Raw genomic sequence first — 26924 nt, forward strand, 5'->3', positions numbered from 1 at the left:
TTTGTCTCTCTTTTGTTGACTTTGCATTATTTTCTTGTTGGTTGCTATATTTTATTCACTATTTCATTCTTCTTTGGAATTGGATTTGCTGTATACACAAGGTAGTGGTAAGGTCTGTGTACAATCTACCCTCCCTAGACCTCAGTTATGAGATTCACTTGGTATGTTGTTGTTATTCCTACTACTTTAGGACATGAGCCTATGTATATATGCATCGATAGCAGTTTATCAATTTTCTCCTCAATGGCCAGGTAATGTATGGGATTTTATTGATGGAGGAGCTTCAATGCCTCAAATTCATGTTCTTTTAATCGTGAATGCAGTCCTATGATTGATCAATTCCTTCGTAACTCTATTTGAAATTAGTCTATTTAATTACTATGATTCCCGTTTGAACTCTATATGTATTGTTCAAAGTTAGGGACAATCTTCTTACAGTCTAATTTGACAAGATTAGAATCATGTTGCACCATAATTATATCGAGGAAAAAATAAAACATCGAGAAAATGATTCATTCCCCTTTCTAAGAGGAGTAGGATTTTTGACTGATCTATCATTCCCTCTCCTTTATTTGTAGATTAATAGTCCCCGAACACCTATACCGAAAGCTCAGTATGCAATTTACATGAAATCTATTTATCAACCTCAAACTAGTAAGGTTCCATAAATTCGTAAACATGGTGGACAAAGAAAATGGGGTAAATGAAAGGTACATGAAGTATAGTCTTTTCTATTATTGTTAACACCAAGTACAATTGAATAAATAAACAACTTGATAAGACTCATAACTTGGAGCCATCATAATAAAGTAACAAGGATTATTTACATAATAATTAGACAAAGTAGAACAATAATCCTTCTTTAATCATGTTCAAATTGCAGTGAGATCAATAAAAAAACAATATATATCAAATTGCAGTGAGATCAATAAAAAAACAATATATACAAATCATTTATCAACATTTTAATCTTGTTTATGCTGGAAATGAGGTCTGCTAATCAATATACCAACGAAGTTGTCAAGCTAATCACCAACATTCCTTTTATACCCTTCGTTAGCCCTGCTATTTTACCTTAATCCATAGTATTGGTTCTTTGTAGAATTTGAAGAACTGCTCTTCTTTACTCTATTTTGGTAGGCCCCGATTGGTTCTGCAAGAATGTGCTTCATTGTCTTCTCTCCTAGTGGATTGCTTTCTCTCTGTATATCAAGAAAAGCAATTGCGTAAGTAAAGAAAAAATAGTTAGAAAGATAGTAAGTAACATGTTAGTACCAAATTCTTTACATTGTCTGTGCATAGAAGAACTTATAATTAAGCAGGTACCTGCATGAACATTGCAGATAGGATAGTCATGTGGGCAGCAATTGTAGTGGTCTTCAGAACAGGTAGCTCCTTCAAGTGGGCAGAATCCCCAAGAGAAGCAAGACCTACGTGACTCAAAGACACAATAACAAGTGGTGCCTTCAGGGTGTTGACACCCAATTTGGCTCTCCAACCTTAAAATTAACGCATTTAGGCTTCCTCGTCGTTAAATGGTATAGAATGCAATTTTTCACACATTATTTACAATTGTTAATAAATTATCGATAATCATCGTTATTTTAGGATTTTTTTTATCAATTTATTATCATATTTTAACTTTTCATAATTTATTGATAATTATCTTTAATTTCATAAATTTTAAAAATTTTATCAGTTTATTTATATTTTAATATTTTTTGCACAGTCTTCTGCATACGTACATAACATAACACTACAATTCATCTTTTTACAAATTATGATTTTAATTGTTTATAATGTAATACATTTTTTAAAGATAATTATATTTGTTGTTTGCATTTTCTGTAATTCTATAGTGATATTCATATTCTTGTACATTATTTAAGGCGATTGTTAAACGATAGTGTAAACTCAATTATTTTAATACACAGAGCAGCAAATCAGTCAAGTCAAAATCTCATGACTTTTTAAAAAGTGACACTTGAGGTGATGGGTTGAGATTTTCATCCGTTGAACAAATAATCTTTACACATTGGTTAAAAGTATAAAAATCTATTATGCAATATCCTGTGGTTTAAATCATGTGTTAGGGGGGCAAAAAATTCAATGTTTTATTTTTCGGGTGATAAAAGATGTTATATTTTATTATAAATGAATGAAAGGGAGTATTTTCTTTTAACACACACAAAAAATATGTACACACCAACGCACATACACACACATAAAATCCTCTTTCTCTCTCTAATCTCATCTTCTCTCCTCTTTAAAAATCCTCTTGCACATGTGGATCCTTATTATATATGGTATAAAATGTGAGTCTTGATTAACTCTAATATTGATGATTTCTACAATGAAATGGACTTGGTAAAGGCCTGCACACAAGGTGTTTGTGAAAATGTCTAAGTGAATTGTCTAGTCTTATGTTGGTGATGTTTTGAACTAGGGAAATGGCCCAATAAGTATGAATAGTTGTTAAATGATATTGTAAAGGTATTATGATCCATGTATGGTCAAATTGATGACCTTGTTTATTTATGGTTAATGAGGGGTTAAAGTCCCTAAACATGAAAATAAACTTGAATTGTGTGTTTAACTAAAGTATGGTATGAATGTGGAATAAGATTGTTAATGAAATGTGAATAGTTTGTGAGGGTATTGATGACCATAAATTGAATTAAGGCATTGGCCAATTGAAATGGTTGAGCAACAAAGTCTCCCATAAGGATCGTGTGCTCATGTATAGTATTGAATTATCTAAATCGATTAAAGTCTTTAAGTGTGAATTGAATAGATGATGATGTATGGACAAAAGGTTGGAGTCTTAATGTCAACTAATAATAGTTATAATGTATTGAGGTTAAAGTCCCTTGCCTAATGAAATGGTTTGAGGTTAAAGTCTCTTGCCTAATGAAATCGCTTGTGGTTAAAGTTCCTTGCACAATGAGATCTCTTGAGGTTGAAGTGCCTCGCCAAATGAAATGACTTGGGCTAGAATCCCCTATCTAATATGACATGAGGTTAGAGTCCCTTTCCTAATGTTTGGTCATGTGGTTAGATTCCCTTACCTAAATGAATATGCATGTGTGGTTAGAGTCCCTTGCATAAATGGATATGTATATGGTTAGAGTCTCTTGCCTATGAAGTGTATACATGGTTAACATCCTTCGTCTAAGTAATATGTGAATGTGGTTGAAGTCCCATACCTAATAAAAAATGTTTAAATCTAAGTATGGACGGTGGGAGCCCTCCACTTTATGTCTCGTGATTGAGTGCTTTGAGAATGTTGTTTATACTTGTTTACTTGTTTGGTATGTGATATACTTATACATATCGATAAGGTCATGGATATGGTTAAATATGATATATTGACTTGTTGTTGATTGATGATGCTACTTTATCTTTATCCTTGAGTTACATGCTAGTGCTCCAACCTCTAATCGTCTTCGAACGCTATGTCCCCATATGACATAGGGGCCAGAGCATCATCTTTTCTTCCTGCGCATTGATTAGGTGATCGAAGTGGTTCGTGCATTAGTTTTGGGGGGTGAGCTTTCTTAATTTGGAAGACATTCATTCTTGGTCTCCTATCTTTATACTTAGTCTTATTTTGACTTGGTTTGGCAATCTTCGGGGGCTTTTCCCGACATATATATTTCTAAACATCAATTTGTATAGAGATATTATGGATAACCGTGGACTTGGGTATATTGGTTAGCTTTATGAATCTAATGAAGTGTTTAGACATGTTTAAGTTATGACTTGTAGTATGTTTTCCTCTATGTTATTATATGATCGGGATCCACCCAACCTTTGTGATTTATATTGATGACTAGGTTGGGTTAGTGGGGTGACCTTCGATTCATGTGAGCTTGAGGTAACTATACGACATGGCCTAGTTTTGGGTCGTGTAAAGTTGGTATCAGAGCCTACTCTTATGGTCAATTAGGTATCCACAATGCCGTGTCAAGTAGAGTCTCTTTTATGGGTGTAAATCGTGCCACACTTATAAAAGAGGGGCTACGAGACATTTTAGGAAATATTTTACTTTATTGTGTTTCAATATCAAGATATAGAGTATAAGGTCTTGGATTCCTCAAATTTTCATTTGCTATTTATAAGATCATGCCTCTAAGGAGATCTGAGGTTTAGGAAAATGCTTCTACCCCGACTGAGGGCCCTATGGACAAAACTAATCTAACTTCTGGAGTTTAAACTCGGGCTAGGGCTGCGGCATCTGACCATCTTCATGGGATTCCACCCATCCCCACCAACCCTGACTATGTGAGTGGCGTTCTTATTTCGTTACCTCAAGGAGATACTACTAATGCCGAATTTCGCCACTCAATTAACCTTTTGACTCAATTAGTAGCCTCTCAATTAGAGCGTGGTGCTCCGAGTACCATTTATTCTGATACCACAAGAATTGACCAATTCATAAGGTTGAACCCTCTTATGTTTACGGGTATGAAGGTTGAGGAAGATCCTCAAGGATTCATTGATGAAATAGAGAAGATCATTCAAATCATGCATGCTATGGAGGTTGAGGCCATTGAGTTTGCTTTTTACCAATTAAAGGATGTAGCATACCAATGGTACAATGGGTGGGATTTGTCTAGAGGTGTAGATACTAGTCCCGTCATGTGGGAGTATTTCTCTGAGGCTTTCTTAGACCGTTTCTTTCCTCAAGAGTTGAAGAAAGCAAAAGCAGAAGAGTTTATGAACTTGAAGCAAGGAAGGATGCCCGTTCAAGAGTTGCCTTGAAATTCCATCAATTGTCAAGGTATGCTCCCGAGATGATCTCTTGCATGAGGGCTAGAATGTGTAATTTTGTCTCGGGATTGTCCCATGAGTTAGTCCTTAAGTGCAAGAGAGAAAAAAAACAAATTGAGTTTAGTGAAAGTTAAGGAAAAAAGTTTAAGTCTTTTGAGCCTAATGGTAGAGATGGTGGCAAGTGGCCATGAAAGAAGTGGGGGAGTGTGAGTTCTTTCTCCTCGACTAGTGTTTGCTCTTCTTACCCAAAGGTGTCGGGTGATCGTCGGTCTTAGTTTAGTGGTAGATTTTGGGCATAGGGTGCCCAATTCTAGGCTAGTGGTGCCCAGTCGTCTCAACCCCACCCTCTTTATAGATTCTATAGTCAGAGTCATCATGGTCAGTGTGAGAAGAGAGGAACAGATGTTTTAGTTGTGGTTAGGTCGAGCACATGCAGCGTGAGTTCCCCTCTCTAGCAGCTTCTTAGTCCAACAGGGCCTCTATTGCTACTCCACCTACTCACACACCAAAGGGTGCCATGTCTGCTTCTACTTCTATTTCTGACACCAACGCTGGCTGGAACCGCTTGTATGCACTTGTTACTTATCAGGTTACGGGTATGTTAAGACTTCTCTCCCATGATATATATTGTTTACTTGATCTAGGGTCTACACTTTCATATATGACCCCATATGTGGTTGTGTATCTTGATTGTAGTTCGGAGAGTCTATCAGTTTTTTTTTCTATTTATACCCCAGTAGGAGACTCTGTGGTTAATAAAAGAGTCTATAGGGTATGTGTGGTATATTTTGGTGGTAGAGATACTCTTGTAGACATGATAGACTTTGACATGGTTGATTTTGATGTCATTTTGAGGATGGATTGGTTACATTCGTGTTATGCTCCCAGAGATTATGGGACCCATAAGTCATGTTCAAATTCCTTAATGAGTTGGTCATTATATGGGAAGGTGGTTCCTTAGTGCCTAAGGAAAGGTTCATTTCTTATCTTAAAGCCCAAAAGTTGATTTCAAAGGGGTTTTTGTATCATTTGATCCAAGTTAAAGATTCTAAATCGAAAAAGCCTTCTCTAGAATCTTTTCCCATGGTTAATGAGTTTCCCGAGGTATTTCCCGATGATCTCCCCAGTATTCCCCCCAATAAGAAAATTAATTTTGGGATTGATCTTATTTTGGACACTTATCCGATTTCTATCCCTCCTTATAGAATGGGTCTGACGGAGCTTAAAGAGTAATTGAAGGACCTCTTAGATAAATTTTTTATCCATCCTAATGTGTCTCCTTGGGGTGCTCCCATGTTTTTTGTGCGCAAGAAGGATGGTTCCCTTCGTATGTGCATTGATTATCATTAGTTGAACAAAGTGACCATAGAGAATAAATATCCTCTTCCTAGTATAGATCATTCATTTAATCAACTTTAGGGTGCGAAGTGTTTCTCTAAGATTGAATCTTAGATCAGGTTACCATCAACTTAAAATTAGGGATTTATATATCCCTAAGACTGCCTTTAGAGCCCGGTACGGTCAGTATAGGTTTCTTGTTATGTCTTTTGGGTTGACCAATAACCCGACGGTATCTATGGATTTGATGAAAGGGTCTTTTGTCTGTTCTTGGACATGTTTGCTATTGCCTTCATTGATGACATCATAGTCAATTTTAAAAGTGAAGTGGATCATGTCGATCATCAGTGTGCCATGTTGCAAACTTTGAAGGATCATCGTTTGTATGCCAAGTTATCCTAGTGTAGTTTTGGTTAAAAGTCGTAGCATTTTTTGGTCATGATATCTCTCATGAAGGGATCATGGTAGATCCCCAAAAGGTTGCGAAGGTTAAGAAGTGGCCTAGAACTATAACTCCAACAGATATTCAGAGCTTCTTGGGTCTAGCCGATTACTAAAGAAGATTTGTATAGATTTTCTCAGCTATAGCTGCCCCATTGAACAAGTTGATCCAAAAGAAGGTCAAGGTCTTGCGGTCGGATGCGTGAAAGGGTAGTTTTTATAAGTTGAAATATAAATTGACTTCGGCTCTGGTTTTAACCTTGCTCGAAGGTAATGATGGTTTTGTGGTATATTGTGATGCTTATCGAATTGGTCTTGGTTATGTGTTAATGCAATAAGGATGGGTGAGGGCCTATTCTTCTAGTCAATTGAAAGTTCATGAGAAGAACTACCCTACTCACGACTTAGAGTTGTTAGCCTTGTTTTTTGCACTAAAGTTTAGGTGACATGATCTCTATGGGTTTCATGATGATATCTTTTTTTATCATAAGAGTCTTCAGTATGTATTTACTCAAAAGGAGTTGAATCTCCATCAAAGGGGGTGGCTTGAGTTGTTGAAAGACTATGATATAAGCCTTTATTACCACCCTAAGAAATCTAATGTACTCGTAGATGCTCTCTGTAGATTGTCCATGGGGAATTTGGCCTATGTGGATGAGGAAAAGTGGGAATTAGCGAAGGACATTTACTATTTGGCTAATCTTGGAGTTTGACTTGCAGACTCCGAGGATGGTGGTGTATTTGTGTCTCCAGTATCTCAGTCATCTCTTGTTGTTGAGATAAAGAAAAATTAAGTATTAGACACTGACTTGATGAAGATCAAGAGTAATGTGCGTCAACACAAAGTTACGAACTTTGTGATTAGTGGTGATTGTATCTTGAGACACCAAGGTAGACTATGTGTTTCCGACGTTGATGGATTAAGGGAAAGGGCCATGGCCGAGGCTCAAGAATCCCGTTATGCTATTCACCCCTATTCCAGCAAGATGTATCATGACCTTAAAGAGTTCTATTTTTTTAACAATATGAAACATGATATGGCTAGCTATGTGGCCAAGTGTGTGGTGTGTCAACAAGTGAAAGTTGAGCACATGAGGCCAGTGGCTTGTACCAAAAAATTGTGTTGCCCAAATGGAAGCGGTAGGCAATTAATATGGATTTTGTTATCGGTCTTCCTTGAACTCGAAATTAGTGTGATTCTATTTGGGTCATTGTTGATAAAATTACCAAGTCCACTCACTTTTTGCCTATGAGGACTAATTACTCGATGAAAGATTATGCTAAGTTGTATTTTGCGGAGATCGTGAAGTTGCACGGTGCTCTAGTTTTGATCATCTCGGATCGTGGTCCTCTATTTTCATCTCACTTTTTGAAGTCATTCCAAAAAAGTTTGGGTACTAAAGTTTGCCAAAATACCATTTTTCACCCTCAAACAGATGGGCAACCAAAGAGGACCATCCAAACATTGGAGGATTTATTGTGGGCCTGTGTGATTGATTATAGTGGTAGTTGGTATGACCACTTGCCTTTGATTAAGTTTGCGTATAATAATAGTTACCACTCTAGCATAGGCATGGCCCTATTCGGGGTATTGTATGGTAGGAGATGTAGATCTCCCATTGAGTGGTACAAAGTTGGCGAGGGTAAGTTGATTGGCCCCGATTTAGTTCACCAAGCCTTAGAGAAGGTGAAGGTGATTCGTGATAGATTAAAAATTTCTCAAAGTCTCCAAAAGTCCTATGCAGATGTGAGGCGTAGGGACTTAGAGTTTAGTGTTGGCGATTGGGTATTCTTGAAAGTGTCACCTATGAAGGGAGTGATGTGGTTTGGTAAAAGGGGAATCTTAGTCCCTGGTATATTGGTCCCTACATGATTGTGAGGAGGGTTAGCAATGTTGCCTATGAGTTGAAGTTTCCTTCTAGCATGAACTCTATTCACCCAGTTTTCACTTTCTCTATGTTGTGGAAATATATGGGTGATCCTTCATTGGTTGTTCCCTTGAGGGATGTTGAAATATCGGACTCTTTTTCCTATGAGGAGATCCCGGTGAGGATCTTAGATCGATAAGTTTGCCAGGTTCCAATTAAAAAATAACTTCAGTGAAGGTTCTATGGAAGAACCAAAAGTTCGAGGAAGCTACTTGAGAGGTCGAAATAGGCATAAAGTCCTAGTATCTGCATTTATTTCCCATCCTAAAAACTTGCGATGAAGTTATGCGTTAATCCTCTTAACTTGATTCATGTCTTGATAGACAATGGATTAAAGTCTCCAATGTGTTGAATTGAGTTATGCCTTATTTAGACAATGGGCTAAAGTCCCCAAGCTTTGAATTGATTTATATCTTGTTAGACCATGGATTCAAGCCCCTAATGACTTGGAATAATATCTGTCCCTATTATAATAGGTTTAAGTCCCTAGTAATTTGAGTTGATTCATGTCTTTGATAGATGATGGTTTTGAGTCCCTAGTCCTTGAATTGAAAAAGTATCTTTGATAAGTTGACGGGTTAAAGTACCTAAGTTGGGAAAGAAGTAAGTGTTGATAAGTAAGGGGTTTAAGTCCCTAATCTTTGAAATGAACAAGTGTCTTTGATAAATAATGGGTTTTTAGTCCCGAAGCTAATGAAATGAATAGTCGATCGATGATGATCATGTTGTGTGTTGTATCCTTGTTGTATGCTTTGTTCTAACTTTTTTAAAGGTTGGTTTGATGTGTGATAATATGTTAACTTATGTTTATTCTTGCCTTACCCGTCATTCGAGGACGAATGATCCAAATGGGGGAGAATTAAAACACCTAGGCTTGGACCCTTAGAAAATATCTCTTGAATTTGGCATTCTGACCATGGTACAATTTAGGCATATCACTGGTATACTAGTGTACGAGTCGTACCCACTTTTCTCTCCCCTATCATACCTTGATCAGCATAGGAAGGTAACATACTATCCACTATACAATTTAGCCTTTGCTTAGTCATACTCTAAGGTATGAGTCATACCTAGATAAGTCGTATGGTGCTTGGCACTTGAACAAGAGTGGATTATTTTTGGTATGGGATAGGGGTAGGGTTAAGGGTGAAAGTCGTACCCTTTGTATACGAGTCTAGGTGGTGTAGTCATACCCTAACCAATGTATGAGTCCTAGGTGAGGCCTAGGGTACGAATTAGGGTACCACTTGTACCCTAAGGTATGGTTGACTCAAGTGAGTCATACCTAACATCGTGGCCATTTTTTAGCTTTTAGTTGAGGACCTTATGGTCATTTCCTACATTTAAAACCCTAAGTCCCCTCACTATATAGTAGACAGTGTTCGAACCCTCTTTGACTTCCATTCTGAAGTGGGTATGGGTCAAGGGTACAGGTCATATAGTTGGATACGAATTGGCTTGGATGGTCCTATGTTGGACAGTTTTAGGGTCCAAGGGAAGGCCTAGGGTGCGAGTGGTGGTTACCACTCATATGGTAGGATACGATTGTTATGGGGTGGTCATACCATCCTGCGGGATTTTTAAGTAGTTTAACTTGAGGCAATCTGGACATTTCCCTACTTAACCTCCTAAGGCCCCATGACTTATATCACTGTTGGGACATCATTTACCCTAATATAATAATCTTAAGCACTTAGAAACTCTCTCTAATTCTCCCTAAGGCTCTTGGGTAAAGGAAGGCTAGGGTTTCATCTAGAGGATTAATTTGGGGCTTGTACGGGTGATTTCTCTTCGTCATCTTCGTACTCCTCCCTCATTGTTAGTTCTAACTAAAGGCATGTTTTATATAATATTTTCATGGTATAATTATTGTATGGTTTAGGGTTTTCAATTATACGTTGGGGATATTGGTATTAAATGCTTGGTTATGGTTTTTCCATGTTTTAGTTATGTATTTAAATACGTTAATGTTGGTTTGGATAATTGGTTGCATGAGAATAGTTAATTGGTAATTGGAATTGGTTTTGGAAACACTATGCCCCTAAGATGTTTGATAAAATGCCTATGAGAATGCTTTTACTATATTGTTGAACTTTTAATGGAACTGTTGCATGTTATGGTTTGGTAATGGAACCCTAAATGGTTTGGAATGGTTAAATGGTAAGGTTTGGTGGTTATGGTTATGGTTAATTAAACATCCTTGTGGGGTACAAGGAAATCCCATGAGTAAACATGTTAATAAACAACTTGTGGGGTACATGGGATTCCCCCAATTAAACTTAATAATGGAACACTTGTGGAGTACATGGAATTTCCTCAAGTTAACTTGATAATGTAATCTATGGGTACATAGGAATCCCTTATTCATAAAAAAGTTGGCTAAGGACATTGCTTACAAGCAATAATCGGTATGATGATGCCACTTCTAATAGCATTGGTTATTAATAATGGAATAATGATTTGGTTAAATGGTAATGGTTTTAATTGGGCAATAATGACGGGGTGTGATAGCTAACCATGAAGGTGCGAGTCCAATGGACGGACACTAGAAGCTTATGTTTTCCAATATAAGGGTTGGTCATAGCGACCATATATGATGCTATGAGGTACATAGGAATCCTCTAAGTACACTTGTACATATGCATCATGGAGAGAGAAGGGTATTCAGGAATCCCCTACTCTTACGGTATCTTCGATTCGCGTGGCTATATGTATCGGGACCCGTTTAGGGGGTTACACTGGACCCATATAGCCCGTAGGTGGTTCTAGGATGGTTAAGCTACACATACCCAGGTTAATGGTTTTAAAGGCATGCTAAACCGGGTTACCTTTCATGGCATAATTATATATATATATATGTGTGTGTGTGTGTGTGTATGTTTGGTTTGTATGCATATGGTTGGTCTACTTGGTTTTAATGAAAGGTATTTTCTAATCCTTATCTTGAGTTTATGCTAGCGTTCACCCGCTGACCCGTCTTCGGGATGTTGTATCCCCACGCGATGCAGGAACCAGCCATTCTATTCCTCCTACTTAGTGATCTAATTTGAGATCATCTATTGGATTGAAGTGGTAAACTTCAATATTCCAGAAGGTTCCATTTTATATCATGGATGTCTTTGCATACTCTGGTTATTTTATAGATACTGGTTTTGGCTATGGTTGGGGGATGTCTTAATTGGGTATTATTTTTCTTTTGGTTAGAGGTTCTGCATAAATACTTTGGGTTGGTATGGCTGGTGTTGATATTGGTTTCAGCCTAGCATTGGCATTGGAATAAGAGCTGACACTAGTGACCTTATTTGTTTTACGATTGTTCAATTTATTTTTTGGATTATATATATATGATTCGGAACTCATTTGGTTTAAGTATTGGTGTGTGGTTTGGTTCGGTAATAGTTATTGGTTGGATAATGGATAGGTGGACTTATTTGGGTTGGTCATGGTTAGGGACCCATACTAAAGTCTTGGGTTGCACTATTACGCTATCTTTTTATATGCTCAGAATTCATTCACTAAGGATATGCGTAGGTTGGTTGGGTTGGGTAATGGGGATGGTCCTTGGTCCTGGATGGACTTGGGATGCCCATTACGACAAGGCCCTGGTTCAAGTCGTGTCAAGTTGGTATTAGAGATTTAGGTTCATGGTCAATTGGGAATCCACAAAGTCATGCCGAGTAGAGTCTTTTATGGGTATGTAGCGTGCCACACTCATAAGAGAGAGACTACAAGGTATTTTGGAATGTTTCTTTTTCTTGGTACTATAATCTCAAGCTTCGAGTTAAGTCTTGGAATCTTTTCTAATTCTAGTTTGTTCGTTTTTCAGATCATGCCTCGATGATCTGAGATGATAGAAAACTCCTCTATACCAATCGGGGACAATATTGAAGAGACATGCACTACTTAGGGGATCCATACTCGGTCTAGGGGTCCCGTCTAAGATTGTTCTAGAGTTCAACCAGTTGCTACTAATCTTCCTCGGGGTGAGGTGATAAATGCAGAATTTCGTTACCAAGGGTTGGCTAGTTAATAAAGATGAATCCTCCTATTAATAAAGATGAATCCTCCTACTTTTACTGTTGTGAAGGTGAAGGAGGATCCTCTGGATTTCTTAGATGAGATGGAGAAAATTTTCAAGGTAATACAGGCCACGAATATGGAAGGGGTGAATTTTGCTGTATACCAGCTTAAAGATGCGGCATACCAATGGTACGAGGAACGGGAAAAGACGACAAGTGATGTCGAGGAGTCAACTTTGTGGAAGAATTTCTCTATTACTTTTCTGGATCGCTTCTTTCCTCAGGAATCGAGGAAAGTGAAGATGGAGGAATTTGTTAATCTGAAATTAGGGAAAATATCGATCAAAGAATATGCCTTGAAATTTCACTAGCTGTTTAGGTATACTCTGGAATTGGTGTCTAATATGAGGGCCAGGATATGAAAGTTCCCTTTTGGACTTTCTCGAGATTTGATACTTCAAAGCAAAACTACATTTTTGATCAAGGATATGGATATTTCTAGGAGCTGCTGGTTCATATACAGCAGGTAGAGGAGGAAATTGGTGCTGCTTCTGCATCTGTTTCTACTATGGTACCGATGCAGGTCGAAATTGGTTATATACTCTTGCATTTCGACAGGAGTCTGAGGCATTGCCTGATGTCGTGACTGGTACATTACAACTCTTTTCTCATGATGTGTAATATTTGCTTGATCCGGGGTCCATACACTCTTATGTGACCCCATTTGTGGCTGTGTATTTTGGTTTTGATCTTGAAATTATTTCAGATCCTTTTTCTATTTCTACCCTAACAGGTAAGTCTATGATTGCTAAAAGAGTCTATATGGGGTGTGTGGTATCTGTTGGTAGTAAGAAGACTTTGGTGGATTTGTTTGAACTTGATATGGTAGATTTTGATGTTATTCTGGGGATGAATTGGTTACATTTTTGTTACGTGTCCTTACAGTGTCGAACATTTAGGGTGGTCTTTAAGTTCCCTAGTGAACCGGTTATTGAGTGAGAGGGCGGTTCTCTAGATCCTAAGGGGAGGTTTATTTCATATCTTAGAGCTTAGAGATTAATCTCCAAAGGTTATCTCTATTATTCTGTCCAGATTAAAGATTTTAATTTGAAAGGTCTTTCTTTACATTCGATTCTGATGGCAAATAAGTTTCCTGAGGTCTTTCATGATGATCTTCTTGGTGTTCCTCCGGATAGGGAGAGTGAGTTTGGTATTGATTTAGTTTCGGACACTCGTCCAATATCTAATCCTCCTTATAGAATGGCTCCGGCTGAGTTGAGGGAACTCAAGGAGAAAATTAAGGATCTTTTGGATAAGGGTTTCATCCACCCTAGTGTATCCCCGTGGGATGCACATATGTTATTCATGCGTAACAAAGATGGTTCTCTTCGGATGTGCACTAATTATTAGCAGTTGAATAAGGTGACAGTTAAGAATAAGTATCCTCTTCCAAGGATAAATGACTTGTTTGATTAGTTGAAAGTGCCAAATTCTTTTCTAAGATAGATCTTCAATTTAGGTATCATCAACTTAATATTAGGGAGGTGGATATCCCTAAGATAGATTTTCATACTTGGTATGGGCACTTTGAGTTCTTGGTTATGTCATTCGGTTGAACTATTGCCCCAGCAGCATTTATACATTTGATGAATAGGGTTTTCATGTAGTTTTTAGATCTATTTGTTATTGTGTTCATTTATGACATTCTGGTTTATTCTAAGAGTGAGGTGGATCATGCCAATAACACCCGTGTGGTATTGCAAACCTTGAAGGAGCAACAGTTGTATGCTAACTTCTCCAAGTGTGAGTTTTGGTTGATCTTTGTAACTTTTCTGGGTCATATTATTTTTAGTGAGGGGATCATGGTGGATCCACAAAAGGTGATAGTGGTTAAGCGATGGCCTAGATCCACAACTCCAATTGATATTCGAAGCTTCTTTGGTTTGGCTGGGTATTTTCTCGATGATAGCTTCCCCATTGACTAAGTTGACTCATAAGAAAGTAACTTTCCTTGGTCGGATGCTTGTGAGGGGAGTTTCCAGAAGCTAAAGGACAAGCTAACTTTGGCTTTGGTTTTGACATTGCATAAAGGTAATAAGGGGTTTGTGATTTATTGCGATGCATCCCAGGTGGGACTTGGTTGTGTTCTGATGCAACATGGTAAGGTGAATGCCTATTCTTCTAAGCAATTAAAGGTACATAAGAGGAATTACCTTACTTATGATTTGAAACTTTTATCGGTGGTTTTTTCTTTGAAAATCTGGCGGCATTATTTGTATAGAGTGCATGTAGACATATTTTTCGATCATAAGAGTCTACAGTATGTGTTCACTCAGAATGAGCTTACAGGCAGAGAAGATGGCTTGAGCTTCTCAAAGACTATGATATGAGTCTTCACTACCACCCGGGTAAAGCTAATGTGGTTGCTGAAGCTCTTAGCAGGTTGTCCATGGGGTGTTGAGCTCATGTGAATAAGGAGAAGCGAGAATTGGTGAAGGATATTCACCATTTTACTAATCTTGGAGTTTGCCTCTTGGACTTCGAGGATGGTAGTGTAATGGTAAAGAAAGTTTTTTGATTATCTCTTGGTGCAGAGATGAAGGAAAAGCAAATACTAGATCCTATCTTGATGAAAGTCAAGAGAGATGTTGATGGGCAAAAGGTGATGGTATTTGAGATTAGTGGTGATGGTACTTTGTTGGACCAAGGGAGAGTATGTATTCCCGATGTTGATGGATTGCGACAAAAAATATTGGTTGAGGCGCATGAATTGCGCTATGTTGTGCATCTCGGTTCAACAAAAATGTATCATGATCTCAAGGAGATGTACTGGTGGAATAGTATGAAGAAGGATGTGGCTAATTTTGTGGCTAAATGCATGGTGTGTCAACAAGTCAAAGTTGAACACATGAGGCCTGAAGGGTTGTATCAAGGAATTGATTTTCCCAAATGGAAATGGGAGATAATCAACATGGATTTTTTATCAATCTTTTTCGGTCTCAAAACCAATTTGATTCGATTTGGGTGATCGTGGATAGGATGACAAAATCCGCTCACTTTTTCCATTGAGGACTAACTTTTTGGCTGAGGATTATACGAGGTTGTATCTTCATGAGATTATAAAGATGCATGGGGTACCTGTTTTGATTATCCCTGATCATGGTACATAGTTTTCATCTCACTTCTGGTGGTATTTTTAGAAAGAATTGGGGACTAAGGTTAGTTTGAGTGCTGCTTTTCACCCGCAGATGGATAGGCAAGCAAAGAGGACTATTTAGATGCTGGAGGATATGCTTTAAGTATTGGTGATTTAATATAGTAGAAATTGGGTTGAGCATCTACCTTTGGTAAAGTTTGCTTACAACAATAGTTATTATCCTAGTATTGGGATAGCCCTTTTTGAGGCATTGTATGGTAGGAGGTGTAGATCTCCAATTGGGTGGTTTGAGCTTAGTGAGGTGGGTATGTTTGGCCCAGACCTGGTTTATCAGGATATGGAAAAGGTGAAAGTGATTCTGGATAGCCTTAAGGCTGCCCAAAGTCGCCAAAAGTCTTATACGAATGTAAGGCGTAGAGATTTGGAGTTTGAGGTTGGGGATAAGGTATCTCCCATGAAGTAAGTAATGCGGTTTTGTAAGAAGGGAAAGCTCAATCCTTGATATGTTAGTCCGTATGTGATTTTGTGGAGGGTTGGTAATGTAGCGTATGAATTGCAATTGCCTTCTAGTTTGAGCTCCATTCATCTGGTATTTCATGTCTCCATATTGAAATAGTATTTAGGTGATCCTTCTTCGGTTATTCTTTTGGAGTGATTAGATATATCGGATTCTCTATCTTATAATCAAATCTCAATTGAGATCTTAGATCGGTAGGTTCGTCTATTACGGACCAAGGATGTGGCCTCGGTTAAGGTCTATGGCGAAACTACAAAGTGGATGAAGCTACATGGGAAGCGGAAGAGGACATGAATCCAAGTATCCGTATTTGTTTTCTGCTCTGGATATTTGTGCGGAAGGTATGTGTTCTTGATCACATCTTTGTTTTCTAACTTAGTTAAAGGTTAGAATAGATCCTTGCATCTTTGCTTTCAAACTTGGTTAAAGGTTGGATTAATACTTGATAATGCAAATGACTCGTGCTTGTGCTTACCCTACCTATTATTCGAGGACGAATAATCCTAGTGGGGGAGACTGAAACACCATGGGTTTGGACCCTTTGAAAATTTCATGGATTCCTGGTCTCTGGACATCATACGACTAGGGGTATTAGTCCTATGTTGGGTATAGTTGGTATAGTCTTAGTCGTATGATAGTCAATGTTGGTTGGTGGGTTGGATTGGTTTCTGGAATAGGTACGACTTGGTGGGTACAAGTCGTATGGTAGGTGATGGGTCGTATGGTTTGGGTTTTTCCTTCACTTAATCTTAAACATAGTAACTTAACTTGGATCTGAGTATGAGTGGCTCACCATGAGCCTTAAGATAGGGTAGGAATCATACCATTGACTTATATGGTGGACAGTGTCCAAATTCTCTTTTGATTTCCATTTTGTGGTGGGTATAGGTCAAGGGTTTTAACGAAGGATACAAGTCATATGGTTGGATACGACTTGGCTTGGATGGTCGTATGTTGGACAGTGTTGGGGTCCAATAGGAGGCCTAGGATACGAGTGATGGGTACCACTCGTATGGTAGGATACAACTAGTATGGGGCGGTCGTACCATCCTATGGGATTTTTAAGCAATTTAAGTTAGGGGTAATCTGTAGATTTTTTCACTTAACCTTTTAAGGCCTCAAGACTTATATCACTAATAGGACATCATTTACGCTAATATTATAATCTTAAAAACTTAGAAACTCTCTCTATTCTCTCTAAGGCTCTTGGGTAAAGGAAGGCTAAGTTTTCATCTAGAGGATAAATTTAGGGCTTGTACGAGTGATTTCTCTTCATCATTTTCGTAATCTTGAAATGTACTCCTCCCTCATTATTAGTTCTAACTAAAGGCATGTTTTATACAATATTTTCATGGCATAATTATTGTATGGTTTTGGATTTTCAATTATATGCTGGGGGTTTTGGTATTAAATGCTTGGTTATGGTTTTTCCATGCTTTAATTATGTATTTACATGCTTTAATGGTGGTTTGGATAATTGGTTTCATGGGAATGGTTAATTGATAATTGGAATTGATTTTGGAAACATAATGACCCTAATATGTTTCATAAAATGCCTATGAGAATGCTTTTACTATATTATTGGACTTTTAATGGAACTATTGCATGGTATGGTTTGGTAATGGAACCCTAAATGGTTTAAATGCTTTAGAATATTTAAATGGTAAGGTTTGGTGGTTATGGTTATGGTTAATTAAACATCCTAGTGGGGTACAAGGGAATCCCCCAAGTAAACATGTTAATAAACAACTTGTGGGATACATGGGATTCCCCAACCAAACTTAATAATGGAACACTTATGGGGTGCGTAGGTTTCGCTAGTGTTAACTTGATAATGTAATCAATGGGTACATGAAAATCTCTTATTCATTAAAAGGTTGGCTAAGGACATTGCTTGCAAGCTACAGTCGGTATGGCGATGCCACTTCTAATTGCATTGGCTATTAATAATGGAATAATGATTTGGTTGGATGGTAATGATTTTAATTGAGCAATAATGGAGGGGTGTAATAGCTAACCATGGAGGTGCGAGTCCAATAAACGAACACTGAAAACTTATGTTTGCCGACATGAGGGTTGGTCATAACGACCATATATGATACTATGAGGTACATAAAAATCCTCTAAGTACACTTGTACATATGTATCATGGAGAGCGAAGGGTACTCGGGAATCCCTTACTCTTACGATATCTCCAGTTCATGCGGCTACATGTATCAGGGTCCGTTCAGTGGGTTACATTGGACCTATATAGCCTGTGGGTGGTTCTAGGACGGTTAAGCTACACATACCCAGGTTAATGGTTTTAAAGACATGCTAAACCCGATTCTTTTTCTGGGTATGGTTATATATATATATATATATAAGCATGTATGTATGTATGTATGGTTCGTATGTATATGGTTGGTTTACTTAATTTTAATGGATGGCATTATTTTATCCTTATTCTGAGCTCATGCTAGCATTTACCTGCTAACCCATCTTTGGACGGCTGTATCTATATGCGATGTAGGAACCGGCCGTTCTACTCCTCCTACTTAGTGACCGAATTCAGGGCAACTAATAGATTGAAGTGGTGAGCTTTCATATTTCGAAAGGCTCCATTTAATATCATGGATATCTTTACATACTTTGGTTATTTTATGGATATTGGTTTTGGCTATGGTTAGAGGCTTGTCCTAATCGGATATTGTTTTTCTTTTGGTTAGCAGCTTTGTGTGACTACTATGGATTGGTATGGGCGGTGTCGGTATTGGTGTCAACCTAGCATTAGAATTGGGATAAGGGCTGACATTGGTGAAATTTATTTGTTTTGTGATTGTTCTGTTTCTTTTTTTGAATTATATATATATTATTTGGAACTCATTTGGTTTAAGGATCATTTTATGGTTTGGTTCGGTAATGGTTATTGGTTGGATAACGGATGGATGGACTTATTTGGGTTGGTCATGGTTAGAGACCTATCCCAGAGTCATGGGTTGAACTATTATGCTATCTTTTTATATACTCAAAATTAATCTGACTAAGGATATGCGTAGGTTGATTGGGTTGGGTAACGGAGGCGTTCCTCGGTTCTAGATGGACTTGGGATGCCCATTACAATAAGGTCTTGGTTCGGGTCATGTCATACATACGTTAAGCACCGCATGCACATCTTGTCTTTACTTGCACACATTGCAATGCATTTATTTTATCATTTGTTATTTAAGAACTGCATACTCTCCTTATCTTTATTTACACACATCGCAATACATTTATTTTTATCATTTGTTATTTAAACACTACATGCTCATCTTTCCTTTACTTGCACACATTACAACGCATTTATTTTATCATTTGTTATTTAAGAACTGCATGCTCTCCTTGTCTTTATTTGTACATATCGCAATGTATTTGTTTTACCATTTAAGCACTGCATATCATTTTTGCCTTTACCTGCGCATATTGCAATGCATTTATTTATTATTTAAGCATTGCATGCACATATCGCAATGCATTTATGTTATTATTTAAGCACTGCACGCATATATTGTAATACATTTATTTTATCATTTAAGCACCGTACACCTAGCAAATATCGCAATGCATTTATTTTATCATTTAAGCACAGCACAGACATATTGCAATGCATTTATTTTATCATTTAAGCAAAGTACAACATACATATTGTAACAACCCAAGAGTATACTCTGGACGCCACACGGTGCTTACAATTTTATGAGACCACAAGCTAATCCATGAGCTGGTACTTGCTGTGAGCACTAAATAAAACAGATAAACAACATATGCGGAATTTCAACTGAAATTCCCTAAGGTTTTAATAACTGAAATTAATATTGAATCATGATTTAAAACGACTGGAAACATACTGATAAAACAATTGATAATCACAACTGAACTGAATACTGAAACTGAAACTATGGGAGCTTTCATCTAACTGACATGCTCCAATATAAACTGATTGGGGTCCAACCTGTAACCCCAGTTGAAGGGTGTTAGTACCGTGCCACGAGTTACTAACAATGGCTGGGTCAACCCTAATCTGACAGGAAGATTCATGATATATATATATATACGTCAACCCTAAACTGCCAGGAAGATATATCAACCTACGCTGGCTACATAGTTCTGTAACTCAGGGACTTCTACTAAGGGTCACACCCTAAACTGGCAGAAATGCCCCCATCCCTGGGTTCGGTCGGTGTTGAATCCTACTCGTAATTGAAATGACACTGATCACTATACTGGGCTAAGCTTGACTGAACTCGCATTGACCATGTTAACTGACTGAGTATTACTGCTCGTGATACAACTGAGACCTTTCTATAACTACTAAAAACTAAGTAAACAGCTAAATTTTGGGTATTATAACCCCCAGGACTCGATATCATTGACAATAGGACCATACCACAAATTTAAAGGCATAGAAAAATAGTCACAATTCAACTCTCACTCATCTAGACATTTTATCAAACACTTGAAAGGCATAACCTTGTATATGGGAATGAACAACGTGCTAGCATATCATGACTTCAACATTCAATTCACAATTTAGGAGTTAACATGATACTTACATCAATCAACATACGCATTAGTTATTCCACATAAAATTCATATATTCTTAACTTGACACTCAAATTGCAACACATGTATGGACATAATATGAGCTAAATCAAGCAAACTCATAACTCAAGCTTTTGAAAAAGATTCTTGAACTCTGAAGGTTGGAAGGGACCCTTGGATGAACACGTAACATACCTTAGTAGTTGAATTCGTGTGGGTTGTTGGTGATTGCTTGGAACTTGAATTTGGACTTGAAGAAACTAGGTCTTTGCTCTTGAGAGAATTTGTGAAAAAATGAGTAATTTGCCTTTTTGGATCCTTAATTTTGTGTTATGGGTGGGGTAAGGTAGGGTAAAATGACTCAATTACCCTCACAAACCTGTAACTTATTAGACAAAAATATGCCCAGTGACACTACAGCCGACGCGCCACGTCGATCAACCCGATGCGCCAAATTGCTGCCAATGTGGTACTCGACGCGACGCGACCCAATCGCGTTGGGTTGCTGTTTTGGTCATCCAAACATGCCTCAAACGTCGTTCAAAAATTTTGAAACTCACCGAGATGACCTATAGACAGCTCTGATCCTGAATCAACTTAGAAATCAACTTTCCGAGGCCGGGAAAGTTGATAATAAAATCATAAAATTTTAGAGGCCAAAAATGAGACTAAGTCTTCAACACTTTGCTAAATTTTTGAGGTCTTAGGCCTCTCATGTGCACTTTATGAGCTGAATTGGAGTAAGAAGCATAGGGGGAATTATACATATATTGCAATGCATTTATCTTATCATTTAAGCACTGCATGTCTCACAAATATCGCTATGCATTTATGTTATCGTTTAAACTCTACATGTCATCTTTGTCTTTGCTGGAACATATCACAATGCATTTATTTATTTAAGCACTGCACGTACGTATTGCAATGCATTTGTTTTATCATTTAGGTACTGCCGCCTCGCAAATATTGCAATACATATGTTTTATTATTTAAGTACGGCATGCCATCTCGATCTTTCCTTGCACATATTGCAATGCATTTGTTTTATAATTTAAGCACCGCGTGTCATCTTTACATTTACTTGCACATCGCAATGCATTTATTTTGTTATTTAAGCACTGTATGCTTTGTTTTTACCTGCACATATCACAATGCACTTATTTTACTATTTAAGCGCTGGATGTTATCTTTGCCTGTACCATTTTTTCTTCTTTAGTTAAGCACTGCATGCTATGTTTAATTTCTAAAAAAAAAAAAAAAGCTTAATATTTTGTTTATATTTTATTGAGCAGTAAATCTTGAATTAATACATTTGTAAGCATATAATTTGAAGATAAATTGGGTCAGTCAATCCTAAAATAGGACATTTTGGGTTAGTCTACTCTTTCATAAGACCTTTTATGTATGTCTATCTTCAATTGAATATTTTATTTGCAACAACAACAACAACAAATCCAGTGTATTCCTACAAAGTGAGGTCTGGGAAAATATTTTATTTGCCTTTAGTTAAAATCCTTCAATGTCTTTATTTATTATTTTTTAATTTATTTAAGCTCTACATGGCATTTTTTGAATTTTTTGAGGGAAAAAAAATGAGCTTAGTTACTAATTTGCCTTTATTGAGTACTATTTTTCAATTTAATAAAATTTTGCAAATATAGAATTTAAGTACACATTGGGTTCGTCCACCCCAAATTAGAACATATTTAGCTAGAAACTCTAAAGTGGAGTTCTCTCGAATTTTTTCATCAAAAATAAATTTTTGTCGAGCAAGATTGGCTACATGTTAACGTTTTCATCTGAAGACTTCTATATCATCTTCAAACAAAAAGAGGCAAACTGTTGACACCCAATTTTGCCTCTTCAAATTTCAAAATTAATGCATTTAGGCATCCTCATCGTTAAATGGCACAAAATGCAATTTTTCACATATTTTTTATAATTATTAACATACTATCGATAATCATCATTATTTTAGAATTTTTATCAATTTATTGTCATATTTTAACTTTGTATAATTTATTGATAATTATCCATAATTTCATAAATTTTAAAATTTTTATCAGTTTATTAATATTTTAATATTTTTGCATAGTCGTCTGCATACGTACATAACGTAACACTGCAATTCATCTTTTTACATGTTATAATTCTAATTGTTTATAACGTAATATATTTTTTAAATATAATTATAGTTGTTTGCATTTTTCTGTAATTATATATGGATATTCATATATTTGTACATTATTTAAGACGATTGTTAAACGATAGTGTCAGCTCGATTATTTTAATACACAGAGCGGCAAATCAGTCAGGTCAAAATCTTATCACCTTTAAAAAAGTGACACTTGAGGTGACGGGTTGAGATTTTCATCTGCTGCATAAATAATCCTTACACATTGATTAAAAGAGTGAAAAATCCATTAGACAATATCTCATGGTTTAAATCATATGTTAGGGGGACAAAAAAATTCAATATTTTATTTTTCTAGTAATAAAAGGTGCTATATATTATTATAAATGAATGGAAGGAGGTATTTTCTTTAAACACTCACAAAAAATATATTCATACACATACACACACATAAAATCTTCTTTCTCTCTCTAATCTCATCTTCTCTCCTCTCTTTCCAACGTACCACCAGCTGTCACCGAAGCTGACCACCGGACAACCAGCGTTTCCAACACCACCACCATGCTCACCTCTTCCTTCCCTCTCTTTCCACTGCTGTCTCGCCAGAAGTGATGACCGGCGAGCTCCATCCCAGAACCCACCGGTGCCGCCTTACTTTTTTCTATATTTCTAGCGAAACCTCCTTCAACCGCCACTTCTGCTGCCACAGGCGGAATAGCCCACAGTCTCCAGCGCGGCAACCTCTTTCCCTCTCCATTTTCTCCACTGTTTAGACCAAAAATGGCTAGATCTGGCCATTTTTATGGTTCTCCGGCGTTGCTCCGGTATTTGTCGTGGAAGCAACGCCTCCCCCTCCCTCATTTGTCGCAAATTTGGCCGGAGAGTTCATTCTCCTACGGGGCTTTCTATATTTGGTGAAATTCCATAATTTTTGCTACACTTGGAATTATGTTGACTACATTTTATCTACATATTTGTTATGTTTTGTTGTTGTTGCTCGTATTTTCTAGCTGCTAATAGCTTGATTGTTGTTGAAAATGGTTGAAATTTCGTGTCCAATTTTCATTGCTATTGTTATTCTTGGATTGATATTATATTATGTTGCTGAATTCATGTCGACTTAGATCCCATAATTAACTCATGTGATGATTTCGTTCCTCCGCTCTTTGGTTATTTTTGATCTATTTTGTGTTGGTTTATGACATTTTATTTATTTATTTATTTAAACGGATGAATAATGAGGCACTTGGTCGATGAAGAAATTTTTCATCAATTTTGAGGTCTCTACAAATAAAAAGATGAATATTATGAATGCAAGTACGTAGTAAAATAAATATTTTAGGCGATGACAAAATTCTTATGTTATTTAAAACTTTATCTGAGCCCGCACTTTAACGAAAATTTTATTTTTATACATGTATGCGCACATATTATTAATTTATTTTGATTTGTTGCTAACCTTTTATCTTGAGTGTTTGTACAGGTTTTTGGAAATACTTGTCGAAAATGACACTCAAGAAGATAGTTGGGATTTTATGTTTGTATATTTATATTCTTATAGTTGTACAAAGTATTAATCATAGAGAAAGTTTTTTTGGGGGGGGTGTTGGGAGGGATATTCTTTATTTACACAATCATCTTCACGCGTTTAGACAAATTTAGGCCGTTGATATTTATATTAAATCGATTTAGATGTTTAATCAAATAATTCACAATTTGTTACACTAAAAATATTATATAATCTCTTCTTTAAAATAATTTTTTTCCTTATTTAATCTTTTCACTTTTGCATACATATTCTTATACATTTTCGTTTATCTTCACACACTTCTTATACACGTACTTTTTACGATAACATATACAATTTACACATTCTTTATATAAAAATTGCTTATATCATGTTAATACATAATTTATATTTGTATTTATAAACATTGATTTTTTTCTCTTTCTTTTAGTAAATCGAAGTCTGATCGGAAACCACATTTGTGGATTTTGAAAGGTGCCTAATCCCTTCCCTTCGGAATAATTTGAACCCTTACCTAGAATCTAATTTGGTTTCATAAAGTCATACTTGTTAATAAATAAAAAGATTTCCTTATTTTCCTTAAAAATTAGGTAGTGACTCTATATAAAATTAATTCTGTTAGAGTTCATAATGTCACGCTCGATTTGACCTTAGGTAAAAATAGGGTATGACACAGGGCATTAAGCATAATTATCACAGATTGTAGGTGGTTTGACTGGTGTCGGAAGAGATGGACCGGAGTTAGGAGGATTTGGGCCAGACTTTACTGGATATGAAGGCTCTATGGCTAACTCATACTTGCCTTTAGGGCTGGCAACATTACGCTCCATTCTGAGGTATCATTTCTCTCCCCAGCTAGCGCCCCACGAGTTCCTCACGATCCAATTCTCATTGCCATTTCCAACAGTAACCACACCATGACTTACTGCAATACCACATCTTCCAGTAAAGATACTCTGATATTACACTTGATTTAATTTCTTTTCTTTGTTGTCTTAATCCATTATAAACATAGTTAACTACTAATACGACAAGAAGGGTTGCTTAGATGGTGTAATCACTCTTTACTTCCAACCTTGAGGTTGTGAGTTTGAGTCACCAACGAGCGAAAAGGCGTGAGCTAGTCCAACAAGTTAAATAAGTACATGTGTCCTTGACCTCATTATAAATATTCATTTTCAATCATAAACCTAACTTTACATCTCAAAATATCAACTCGAGAATGATATAAGTAATCTAATCGTCCACCCAACATTCAAGATTTTCAATAGTAAAAGATTAATTCTGTTGCTCACTCTATAGAATATGCATACCTAAACATAACTATTGAATGCTTTAGGACATGGTGCAGCTACATGTTACAAAAGATATGACCTTTAAATTAGAAGGTGTGGAGAATATGTATTAAGATAGAAGGTTAGTAGGTAGTGAAGTATTGTTTTGCTTTTCTAAGACTTAGGTTGATGAATGTTTGTTATTATAATAACTATATTATTGTAGTTCTTGATTTTGATGTTTATCATTGTTTATTGTTTTTTATATCTACTATAATATATGTTGTTTATTATGTTCTGATTCTCTCACTATTTTATTGTTGTTTTTGTTTTTCTCTTGTAGATTTTGCACTGTTTCTGTTAGGAAATAAGTTTTCTATAGAAACTCCTAGATAGTATATATTTTTGCAGTAGACAAGTTGTTTGGTTAAAAATGAGTGGTTGTTAGTTGGCCACATATGTACTTAGTATTATGTGAGATATTTTGCTTATTTTATGGTTTGTAATTCTCTCTCTCTCACACACTATAAATAAATAAATAAATAAATAAATATATATATATATATATGTATGTATATATATATATATATGTATGTATGTATATATATATATGTATATATATATATATGTATATATATATATATATATGTGTATATATATATATATATATGTGTATATATATATATATATATATATATATGTATATAAAGCCAATGTAATGATCTATCTAGAGAAAAATAAGAAGTTTACTCAAAAAGTTTCAGCTTCTCCTTCTTCCCTAAAGTTTACAACTGCATTTTATTCACTGCTTCAGCTTGTTGTTTTTTCGATTCTTCTAGCCTATACTTCTTGACATAGTATCTGAGCCCAATCCTTAAGGGATCTGAATTTGTTTTTTGTTGATTGGTTCATCTTATTTTTATTTTGTTGGATCTATTTGCTGAAAATCATAGCACCAGAAAATCAACCAACAATAGGTCCTCTGATTTTGTCAGAGGAGAATTATCATATTTGGGATATTAAATGAAGGCTTATTTGAAGGCTCTCAACTTGTGGGATGTCGTTGAGAGAGGACAACCTGTTATCCAATCATTGAGATACAACGCAACTCTTAATGAAACCAAAAAGTATGATGAATTGGTGACTAGATCTCTAAGATCTCTCACTTGCATACATTCACATCTTACGCAAGTAATGTTTACAAGGATTATGAGTTGTGAAATAGTCCAAAAAGACTAGGTTAATTTGAAGG

At 36.4% G+C, this 26924-nt stretch overlaps 1 pseudogene; it reads right to left on the bottom strand.

Annotated features, from left to right (window-relative positions):
• Window positions 1-1070: 1070 nt before the first annotated feature.
• On the bottom strand, window positions 1071-25574 carry LOC107848920 (annotated as a pseudogene).
• Between the last annotated feature and the right edge of the window lie 1350 nt (window positions 25575-26924).

The sequence above is a fragment of the Capsicum annuum genome, chromosome 12 (genome assembly GCF_002878395.1).
Source record: "Capsicum annuum cultivar UCD-10X-F1 chromosome 12, UCD10Xv1.1, whole genome shotgun sequence".
NCBI classification, from domain to species: Eukaryota; Viridiplantae; Streptophyta; class Magnoliopsida; order Solanales; family Solanaceae; genus Capsicum; species Capsicum annuum.